The following is a 12579-nucleotide window of genomic DNA, read 5'->3' as shown; positions in this document are numbered from 1 at the left end:
CCAAATATTAATTGACTTTAGAATTACTATGATAATTTTTAATTCAAGGATGAGTCGGTACATAGTGCTAATTTATCTATTTTACTCGAGGACGGGCAAAATTCAAGTTGGAGAGTGTGATCAATACATGAATTATAATGTTAGAAGTATTAAATATTATATTATTTAATCTTTATTAGTTGGTATTTAATGCTTCTTAATCTCTTTTGCAAGTAATTAGGAGATTAAGTCCAAATCCAATGCTCAAAATCAAGCCTAACTCAAGTTAAAATAAAATGATGAAAGTCCCAAAATCTCTTCATATAGCCCACACAATGTACAAAGCTTTGGTGTATAAGAGTTGGTTGCATGGTCTACATAGGAGAAAGAGTCCATAGCACATGAAGTTTGAGAAGGGAATGACTTATAAAGTCAACAAGTTTTCACGTAATATCTGAATGGGTGGTTTAAAGTTTAAAAAAAATAGGGACCCACATGGGAACATTAAAAGAAGAAAGACGTTGGCTGGGTCTGGCATGTGCTCACTAAAGCATTCAAAGGGTATGCACCACCCAGCGATTTGAATGCATGGAGATGGACACGTAGGCTTCAAGTTTGGGTATGCATTGGCAAGCAGACACGCGAATAGTGAGCGCGGTTTAAATTTATCCAAGGAAGCTAGCGAGCAGGGGTAAATGCAGAAAGCAGAACGGCTAAACAGAAAATAAAATCTATGGAATAGACACAAAAACCTATGTGGATGCATGATTTTATGAAAAAAATATGAAAAAGAGGATAAGAAGGGGCTGTTGGGATGCGAAACAAACACGACTTGAACGTGTAAAATGAAGTCTATAAAAAGAAGATCGCAGAAAACATTGGGAGAATCCTTCAACACCTTCACCATCCTTCCCCACATCAAAATCCATTTCCCTCTGGCACCATCATCTCTCCTTCTGCTACCATTAAATATTTTTAGCTGTTACCCAGGAGTCTCCTCACCCCAGGATGTCAGTGAGCAAGTTTCATGGAAGGCTAGATTTTTCCAACTCGAAAAGATAATGAAATATGCAACATAGATATATTTTCTTTTTTTTTGTATTTATTTTTCATGCAATGAAATAAAGAATTATTTTATGCTTCATGTTTATTTGATATTCTTTTTTCTTCCTTTAGAGGTTTGGATTCAGCGTGCATAACCTATACTCTTCACAGACACGCCGTGATCTACAAGTATGGTGCGTGCTTAGGAAAGATAAATTGATTCAAATCTCAAATTTGTAGTTGAGATAAGGTAATCTATACTCGAGCTGGATGAGCATAATCCAAGGGTACAGTTCATGCCTATCCGAGATAAATTACACTGTATTTCAATTAAAATCTCATCATTGTTACATAAAAGTAAAAGAAAATAAAATCTATTTTGTATGGTGGATTCTGAATTTTTGAGACTTCTTTCTTATTTGATTTTCTATCATGAATTAAATTAAAATTATTATTTTCTTAGTAATTAATTAAAATTGATTCTTTCTTTCTCTTCTATTAATTATTAAACAATTATCCGAGATTTCTGTAGATACGATCCCGATTCATCCTAGCTATATAGTAAGTTAGAATTGGATTTATTTTTGGTGCCTTGACCATGTGCATCACACACCACCACATATCTACGTCCAAAACCTTTCTTAACGCCTTAGAGATCTAATCTCTTTGAATCATAGGCGTTCAAATCTAAATCAAAGGTTAGATGGGCGTTGAGATAGAGTTGTGTTGTAAGAAAAAAACCTCTTCTCATAAATTAGCGCACGCCAATCTTCTTCAATTTTTTTTATCACATAAAAAAAAATCTTTCACACCCCAATTAGATATATTTTATTCTTATTTTGAATCATATTCAAATAGAAAAAAAATCTGGATGAAAAAGAATTTTAGATAAGGTGGGGCGCCAATAGCGCCAACTATTGGCGCCCCCTCTCCTTTCATGCGTGCAAGAAGAGAAGGATGAGAAAAACAATACCTTTCTTCTCTTCTTGGCATGATTTTTGGAGAGAGAGTCTCAGGAGATCAAGACTCTCTGAATCAAGATTCTTCTGGTTCAAGTTAGACCTTAATCGGGTTCAAATCGAGTCTGAAATGAGCTGATCAATCAGACTTGAAATTAAGACTTAATTTATAATTTAATCAGCTTCAAAAAAGTATAATATTTATAATTAAGTTCCTATGCTAACAATTAGTAGTTGCCAAAACTGTAACGATTACAAATTAGCAGTTTTTAAAATTCAAATTATCAACCTGATTGATAATTCGAATATAATCCAAGTCATTGATCAGGTCATGTCTTTTTGTATGTGATCCCTCATATTCTATTCTATCTGGTAGTGAGATATACCATGATCTCTATCACAGTATCATCGAAACTCTTTTTGATGGGCTGAAATGATTCCAACTCACCTCAATAAAGATCGTTGATCCGAAAATGATCTTAGTGAGTTTCACGATCCACCAGTAACGTCTAGCAACATATAGTAGCAACCCAGCAGAACAGAAAAATAAACTTCTAGGAACAGTTATCATGTGATACAATCTCTATATCGTGAGTCCTGACTTGAAGGAGGTCATGGAGAATTCGTCAAACTCCATCGTCAGTCATATGCTAGATTGACTCGATTCGAGTTTATTTGTGAATCTCATAAAAATTCTTTTCCAGTATTCACACTTACTCTGGCTAGAGATTTTCTGAACTCAATCTTATGAATCGCATAGGACTTCTCCTTTTGTACCATAGTCATGTTAGATGTATGTCCTAGAAGCCAATATGGCTGACACATTATAATAACTTTAGGGTATAATTTTATACTTAATACATTGATTTAATTAGTAAAAGAGAAATTTATTTTTTATTCAAGTGTGATGTATCTTTGAATCATCCATGAAATTAGTTTTGATACATATTCTTAAAGTATTGAGAATTAAAGATATGTATTTAATATTAAAAAATATGTCTCAAAGTCAATCGTCAGTCTGTTGACAGTTGTGCTATTTGATATAATTATATATGAATTAATTAATAAAATACTTATTTAGTAATTTTTATCATAAGCTTGTACATCTTCTATATCGAACTTCTATGTTATGATGAAAGTTCTTAGGACTATTTTAAATCGATAAAGAAAGATTTATCGTTTAGCCCTTGAATGAGTTTACGATCAAATGATATGCTATAACTAAGATGATGGACATATCAAATGTAGGTTGTTGTGTGCCATATAGGTTGGTTGTCCTCTTAACCAAGGAGAGTGGAGATGTTGGTATGGCATGTAAGTGAAATGTCGGAGCATATTTCACTAAACATGACCAACTCCGGAGCACTTTGCTGTCAAGAGTCACTCCGAAGGGATATAGGTATAAGTATCACTCCGATCTGAGATCACCATGGTGACTTGCAAGTAACTCACTGTACTTTGGTGCCAGACTATCCGAATTTCTAATTAGGATTCGAAGGTTTCTGGGCACAGTCAAGTACTTGTGAAGTCGGTGCGTAATCAAAATAAAATTGATCACTTTAAAAAAATTGGAGAGATTGCTTTGTGTTTCAATTTAGTAAGACCTTGGCCAAAACAATTCTTGTGAGAAGTCACAAGATTTTTCAGGTTGAGACACATAATGGATGTACTATTAAGAGTTGATAGTTTAAACTCTAAGTCATCCTAGCATTAAGGGTCAAGGGATGAATTATATGGTAACTATATCCAAATAGATTTTTGAGTGTTGCTTTACATATATTCAGTCTATCCGAATGTTGAGTACCATTCCTAGATGGTTACTCCGATTAGCATAGAAATCAGTTTCTATATTATCGGCTTAGGTTCGAACCTATAGGGTTACACATATTAAAATTTTTTTTCATCACATGGCTAATCTGAAGAGTCCCACTAGATGGAGACTCTACTGAAAGTCCCACTAGATGGAGACTCTAGAGAAGAGTCTCACTAAACTTGGACTCTATCATTAATGAAAGATTAATTAATGATTAGATCACTAATTAGCTCAATTTAATTGAGCATTAAAGTCTGGATCAAGTCTGATTGAATTAAATTCAATCAGGTCAGGTCAGATTAGGTTATGAGACGGCAAATCGGTAAGAGAGAAATGATCCTGATTTGATCGGATCTATAGCTCAATTAATTTATTGATTTGATTAGATTTAATTAAAGTTATAAGAGCCTAATTAGATTAGATTTATTATATTTTATTTGGATCTAATTAGATTGGGTTTGAAAGAAATCTAATTGGTTAAACCCTAGAGTCTCAAATGAATGGGACTCTCTCCCTTCCGACATCCAAATTGTCTCATGTCTTTTCTCACTGCACAAAATTAGTTTGTATATAAGAAAATCAAAAGATAGCCTTTCTTTTATTTTCTATTGAGGATAGAAATTGGTTGGTTTTAATTTGAATTCAAAATGGTTTGAATTCAACCTAAAATTTATCCATATCCTTCCACACATTGGCTATTTTTGAAGGCACCTATTGTGTGCGAGAAAAAGAAGTCTTCCCAATGATTTTTGATAAACACTTAATTTAAGTCATTTAAAGCAAAAAATTATATTTAATTTATTTTATTTATTAAGAATTTGATGATTCTTTATATGTTTTACAGGAAAGGATCGTCGATACAAAAGTCCGATTCGCAGATCAAAAAACTCAAGTTTGAAGAAAATTGGACTTAAAATAAAATTAAAATAAAAGAAGGATACATACGGTATTATAAAAATGAAGATACTATGCAAGGAACCCAAAAAGATATAGGCATCATTTTAAAGAAATAAAAGTTTCTTTTTGTAATAAAAAAAACCAGCAGAGCGGCAACGTGGGTGCGGGCGCGTGGTAGGCGGGTGCGCGGGTGCAGGCAGGCACACGGCAGGCGGGCGCAGACGCACGGCATGGTGGGTTCGCGGGGAGTGGTGCTGGCGGACACAGTGGCGAACAGATGCTCACTAAAGGAAAAAATATGATACTTGAAAATACTTCAAAAGGAAGAATTTGTATTTTCTTTATCTGCTTGTGATCTTTCCATCTCATCCATCCATCTTTTAGTCCTTAGTATTTTCTTTAGTCCCACATCAAAAAACTATGTAAAACTCCTCCCTTCTAACACCTATAAAAAAGACTTTTGTAATCCCATTGGAGGGGGAGCCCAGAAATTCTTCTAGAGCCTTGCATAGAGGAAGAGAAAGGGACTACTCCATGAGCAGCTAGGCTAGCAGTCTCGGGAGTGGAGAAGAAATTTTATAACGACACAAAGTGGGTTTATTGTTCTAAACTTTTTTATATTTCTTTATATACAATAAAGATTATGCTTTTTATTTAAATCGTCATGAGTTCTTTATTTGCTTTCTTTCATATACTTTTATTTATGCTTTCCTGTTAGATTAATATTAGGAACAACTTTTATTTTTCGGAGACGTGCCGTGATCTACGGGTACGGAGCGTGCCGAAGAAAGAAGAGTTGTTTACCTAGTAGTTTTCGGAGACGCTGGTGATCTACGGGTATGGGGTGTGCCGAGGAAAGATAGATATTTTTTCTAAGATTAATCACATCTATTTAATTAAAAAAAAAAGAGATACAACTCTACTAGTGCAAAATTAATTCAAAACTCTCGAGCTCTTTATTTTCTAATTACATCAATTTTAAGATAATTTATTTTTTAAATCAAAACAATGCTTCTTTCTTTTATTTTACAATCTCAACTTAGCCCAAAGTCCCTGAGGATACGATCTCGACTCATCCTACCTACGTAGTCAGTAGAGTTATTTTTGGTGCTATCAATGACTACGCATCAAATTTTGGCACCGTTGTCGGGGATCTTGGCATGGTTGAATTTAAAAAAAAAAGCCACTGACATTTCATAACTAAAATAGCGTAACCTCAAATATAAAAATTTCTAACTTGATTGGACACCTTGTTTCTTTCATTGCATCTCCATAACTAACTTTAAGGGCGCAACCCATTAACTAAGATAAGGTAGAGATTTGATCACCCTTTTTTGGCCCACAAATCACTCCCTTGCATTTGCATAACCTAAACCTTAATCTAAAATTAATTAGACATTGACCCCTAAGGATTTCAAGCTCATTAGGATAAGTGACCCTGAGAGTTGAACCAGGTTAGACTTGGTCATCTAGCTGGTGTCTGGGCAAGTAGTTTGCGGGATGACTGGGCCCGAAGGAAGATGGTTTTTAATTGGTTCCGTTCGCTGACCTGACCAATTTAATTGGTGTCTAAGGAAAGTAACGGGGGGACTCCCTCCGACCTTATACTTATCTGGCCAGTTGGTTAGTCAAGCTCCGACTTGGAGGGCTTGAAGGCTAACTACAGTTAGGAGTTGTCTAGAACTAGGGTAACTTTAGGATAGAGAGTCCACTGTGTGCTAACTTGATTATAATTAAAATCTAACCACAACTAATTCTTCTATTAGTTTTAAGACTTCTTAGGATCTCTTCTTTAGAACTCTTTTCTCTCTTCTCCTCTCCTCTTAATTAAAAAAAAAAATCCTTAACAGACAAGGATAGTCCTACATAGACCTTTTAGTTGCATGTTAGGTCGACGATCACTAAAACCCGACTTGCAACCATTAGACGAAGAATTAGAAAAGACTCTTAGGACTATCCGAGTTAGAAACATGGCTGCACCTGGTGAGGCTAATCCTCCACGCTCATTGAGAGAATATTTCACTCCATCCTCATATACCTACTCTCCATGCATTCAGCATCTCTAGTAGAAGCTACCCAATATGAGATTAAGTCTAGCATTATTCAAATATTTCATCAAATACTTGGATGAATTTCTTAAATTTGTTCCACAGTAAAAATCCAAAACTTCTTCGATGATGCCCTTAGGTTGAAACTGTTCCTTTTCTCACTTAAGGACAAAGCCAAGCATTGGTTAAACTCCTTAGACTCTATAACCATTTCAACTTGGGAACATCTTCAGAGAGAATTTCTCAAGAAATACTTTTCAATTAGAAAAATAAATCAAATTAGAAAAGCTATCACTAGTTTTTTCCAATTGGAGGGTGAACTTTTTCATGAGACATGGGAAAGGTTAAGGGACCTCATTCGTAAATGTCCACACCATGCTGTCCCTAAATGGCAACTTTGTCAGTATTTTTATGATGGTCTATCGGAGAAATACGACAAATGGTTGATGCATCATGTGATGAGACATTCATGCTAAAGAGTGAGGATGAAGCCTGGCAGCTCTTTGAAACACTTAGTGAGAATTTCCTACATCATATGTCTGCCACCTCTAGAGAACAACCCATGCTTCAACAAAAAAGAAGTGAAATTTATCAGATTGAAATGTCATGGATATCCACAGTAAGGTAGATGAACTGTCCCAAAAATTAGACATCTTCTAAATACTGGACAATCCCCGATTCCACCTATCCCAATCCAAGAAGTTTGTACATTGTGTGCAAGTCCGAACCATTTTGTTAGTGAATGCCCAGCTGCACCTCAATTTTCTGAGTTTGTACACGAGCAGGTTCAGCAAGCTCAATCCAACAAGCTTGCAGACCAGGAAATGATCCATATTCGAACACTTATAACCCCGCTGGAGAAACATCCAAATTTTTTCTGGAGACCACAACCAGTGGTTGGCCCTGCCGCACCTCGACCTCAATATCAGGACCCAACATATAGGCATGGACCATACCATCATTTCAAAATGCTCCTCAACCGTCTACTACTGGTCACAGCTCAACTTTTGAGAAAAAAATTTGAAAGTACTAGAACGATTAGAAGTAACACTCAGACCCTTAACTCCCACACACAATCCATTGCTAAGCTAGAGACCCAAATATGTCAACTAGCGACTACATTCAGTAGGAGGGAAGGAGGAAAATTACCTAGCCAACCGAGAGCAACCCAAGAGGGCAATTTGTGATTGAAAGCTCTAATACCCCAGAAGCTTTTTCTGAACATGCCAAATCAATCATGACTCTGAGAAGTGGGAAGATCATTGAACACACTAGTAAAACCAATGAGACCGACCCTAAACCTCTAACCGAAGCCAAATCACCCAAGAACAAGGAGGACCTTAAAATAGAGAATGAACCAACTGCACCGGAATCATCTTACTTGCCTAAAGCCCATTTTGGATGCCCTGAAAGCCCCTATTCCTGCAGATAAGAAGGGAGGAAGACTCGACAAGATATTGGAATTATTTAAGCAAGTCCAAATTAATCTTTCCTTTCTAGATGCAATCAAACAGGTCCCTGCTTATGTCAAATTTTTGAAAGATTTGTGCACCCAAAAATATAAATCTAGATCACAAATCCCAAAAAAAGTATGCCTCACTGAACAGCTAGTTCTGTCTTCCAGCATACCACTCCTCCAAAGCTTAAGGACCCAAAAGGCCCTATCATTTCCTGTGTTATAGGAGATTATCACATTGAAAAAGCTCTTTTAGACTTAGGGGCAAGTATGAATCTTTTACCTAGTTCGGTGTATGAACTTTTTGGATTCGAAGAACTGAAACCCACATCAGTCACACTGCAATTAGCTGACAGATCAATTAAGGAACCACATGGAATGCTGGAGGATGTCTTGGTCAAGGTAGATGAGTTTTACTTTTCAGTTGATTTTCTGATTCTCGACATGAACTAGTGGCAACCCAAGATAAATTCCATTATCTTAGGACGACCTTCCTAGCTACGGTAAATGCATGCATTAATTGTAGGACATGAGTCATGGACGTATCATTTGAAAATAAGACACTGAGACTGAATGTGTTTGGTGCTTCTCAAGGACCATCAATGGATAGTTGCTTCGAAGTAGATACACTAGAAGACATTATAGAAGATGCAACACCCACAATTCTAGCACCAGACCCCTTAGATACTTGCTTGGCTCACTTTGGAGTGTATGACTTTAAGGGATATATGAAAGAAGTTAAAACCTTGTTGGATACACCACATGATAAAATCACTCCTCCATGGACAATCAAGTATGAGCCATTGCCCACATTAGCCAATACACCAATAGTCCCATCTTTAGAATCACCACCTACGTTAGAATTGAAATTCTTCCTGCAACGCTCAAGTATGTATTTTTAGGATCCAATGACACCCTCCCGGCAATCATTGCATCAGACTTGACCCCTAATCAGGAAGCACAATTGGTTGGTATTCTAAAGGAACACAAAGAGGCTATCGGTTGATCTATTGCTGATTTAAAAGGAATTGACCCCTCATTTGCATGCACCATATTCATTTTGAGGTAAATGCCAAACCCAATCGAGATATGCAGAGGAGATTGAACCCAAACATGCGTGTAGTAAAGAAAGATGTGGTAAAGTGCTTAGATGCTGGAATCATCTACCCCATATCCGATAGTAAATGGATCAGTCCCACTCAAGTAGTACCTAAGAAATTAGGTATTACTGTGGTTGAGAACGAAGAAGGTGAACTACTTCCCACTCACTATCATCTGGATGGCGAGTATGCATAGATTATAGAAAACTAAATACCGTTACTAAGAAGGACCATTTTCCATTGCCCTTCATCGACCAAATCTTAGAATGGTTAGCAGGACAAAGTTTCTTCTATTTTCTTGATGGTTATTCAGGGTACAATCAAGTACCTGTATTTTCGGATGATCAAGAAAAGACTACCTTCACCTGCCCCTATGGCACCTTCGCTTTTCGGCGTATGCCATTCGAGCTTTGCAATGCACCCGCTACATTTCAACGGTGCATACTGACCATTTTTTCGGATATGGTGGACAAATATCTTGAAATTTTTATGGATGATTTTTCTGTGTTTGGAACCACCTTTGAGGATTGTCTCCATAATCTTTTCAAAATTCATAAATGGTGTATGGAGACAAATCTTGTCCTAAGTTGAAAAAGAGCCATTTCATGGTACTGAAGGAAATTGTATTAGGACATATTATTTCTGAAAGAGGGATCGAGGTAGATAAAGCCAAAGTTGAAGTCATTTCAAAACTACCACCTCCTACTTCGATCCGACAAATACGATCCTTCTTAGGTTATGCCGGATTTTATAGACGCTTCATCAAAGACTTTAGCAAGATTTCAAGACCCCTGTGCAATCTGTTGGCTAAGGATACACCATTTGTCTTTGACGAAGACTGTTTAAAAGCATTCAACACATTACGAACAGCCCTGACAACAACACCCATAATAAAACCCCCTGACTGGTCCATTCCATTTGAGATTATGTGTGATACCTCTGACTTTGCAATAGGTGCCGTCTTAGGCCAAAAAATCAATAAGGAGCCACATGTGATCTATTATGCTAGCAAGACTCTTTCCGATGCCCAATTAAACTACACCACAATAAAAAAAGAGCTACTAGTAGTAGTGTTCATCCTTGAAAAATTTTGCTCATATCTGTTAGGGTCTAAGGTTCTAGTTTACTCTGATCATGCAGCTCTGAAACATCTCCTCTCAAAGAAAGATACTAAACCACGTTTGATCAGATGGATCCTTCTTTTACAAGAATTTGATCTGTAAATCCGAGATAAGAAGGGTTTCGAGAATATGGTAGCTGATCATATCTCTAGGATCTTAGTTGAACACACGATAGGCATAGATGAGGTCAAAGAGAAATTTTCTGACGAACAACTTTTCGCAATCTCCTCAGCCATCCTCCATGGTTTGCCCATATTGTCAATTACTTGTCAACAGGACAAGTACCTTCTCACTGGACAAAACAAGAAAAAGATCGATTTTTCTCACAAATTAAACATTATTTCTGAGAGGAATTAAACTATTCAAATACTGTCCTGACCAAGTTATTCGTCGTTGTGTCTCCGAGAGTGAATTTCAAAGCATTCTCACTTTTTGCCATTCTTCGGCATGTGGGGGATATTTTAGTGGAAGAAAAACTGCAGCAAAAGTACTGCAGAGTGGATTTTATTGGCCAACGCTTTTCAAGGATGCACATAAATTTGGCCGAAGTTGTCTGCAATGTCAACAAACAAAAAATTTATCCAAGAAGGATATGATGCCGTGACCCCCATTTTAGTAGTAGAAATTTTTGATGTTTGGGGGATTGATTTCATGGGACCTTTTCCAGCCTCGTTTGGATTCGAATATATTCTGGTGGCAGTTGATTATGTGTCAAAATGGGTGGAGGCAATAGCTACACGGACTAATGATAATAAAGTTGTAACTAGTTTTATCCAACGAAACATCATTAGTCGATTTGGCTTCCCAAGGGTGATCATTTTGACGAGGGGACTCATTTTACGAATAAACATTTTGAAGCACTTATGAAAAAATATAATATTACACACAAAGTGGCCACACCATATCACCCCCAAACTAATGGTTAGGTAGAGGTGTCAAATAGGGAGATTAAACATATCCTAGAAAAGATGGAGCACTTGTGAAAAAATATAACATTACACACAAAGTGGCCACACCATATCATCCCCAAACTAATGGTCAGGTAGAGGTGTCAAATAGGGAGATTAAACATATCCTAGAAAAGATGGTTAGGCTCGATAGAAAGGATTGGTCTCTTCGCTTAGATGATGCATTATGGGCTTACCGTACAGCTTTTAAAACCCATATCAGTATGTCACCCTACCGACTAGTTTATGGCAAAGCTTGCCATCTGCCGGTTGAATTAGAACATCGTGCACTCTGGGCCATACGAATGTTTAATTTTAACATGAAGAATGCAGGTTCTAATCGAAGGTTGCAAATCAATGAACTAGAAGAACTTCGCAACGATGCATACGAGAGTTCACGAATTTACAAGGCTCGAACCAAAGTATTTCATGACAAATATATCTCTAGAAAATTGTTTGAGCTAAATCAAAAGGTATGGCTTTTCAATTCCAGGTTACGCCTTTTTCCCGGTAAACTTCGATCCCGATGGGATGGGTCTTTCATTGTCACACAAATATTTCCACATGGAGCAATTGAAATTCATGACCCCCAAAATGGCAATACATTTAAGGTAAACGACCAATGTCTGAAGCCATATGTAGATGAAATTACACATAAAGAACGAATCGACACCATCTACCTGTGTGATCCACTTTATAATGAATAATAAACTTGACGTCTGGCTAAAGACGTAAAACTTAGCGCTTGTTGGGAGGCAACCCAATGATTTCATTTTTTTTTTTATTTTACTGCAGCTGCAGAAATTTAGAATAAGAGCCTATTAATCAATGAAGCTATCTTCAACTTCCGAAGCAAAATTATCCCAGGTGCACTCTCTCCTTTTATTTTCTTTGCTTTTCTACTCCATTGAGGACAATATAGATTAAGTTGGGGGGAAGAAAATTAATCAAATCCTCGAGTATGGTCAGAAATAATTAGTTTTGTGTATCCAAATTTTATTTTGATTAAGAGTCAATTAGACATCCTAAGCAATGAATGATTAACGGTCAAGATAATTTTAGAGATACTTAGGAATAAATTATTAAGAAAACCCAATGAATGGTAGGGTTTAGACTAGACCAAATTTTAGGAGTGATTCTACAACCCTCTTCTTATTGATCTCAATAAAGAATCTGCTTCATGAGAGATTGGGTGGAAAGGTCGAGGTATGCAAA

At 36.6% G+C, this 12579-nt stretch overlaps 1 non-coding gene across 1 annotated transcript; it reads right to left on the bottom strand.

Annotated features, from left to right (window-relative positions):
- Positions 1-7016: 7016 nt before the first annotated feature.
- On the bottom strand, positions 7017-7122 carry LOC140856816 (small nucleolar RNA R71). Its single transcript, XR_012140417.1, has one exon. It is a non-coding gene; the product is annotated as a small nucleolar RNA R71 (small nucleolar RNA).
- Positions 7123-12579: the final 5457 nt, after the last annotated feature.

The sequence above is a fragment of the Elaeis guineensis genome, chromosome 3 (genome assembly GCF_000442705.2).
Source record: "Elaeis guineensis isolate ETL-2024a chromosome 3, EG11, whole genome shotgun sequence".
Classification (NCBI taxonomy): domain Eukaryota; kingdom Viridiplantae; phylum Streptophyta; class Magnoliopsida; order Arecales; family Arecaceae; genus Elaeis; species Elaeis guineensis.
The sequence above is the reverse complement of the archived record's forward strand: the minus strand, read 5'-3'. Positions and strand labels throughout refer to the sequence as shown.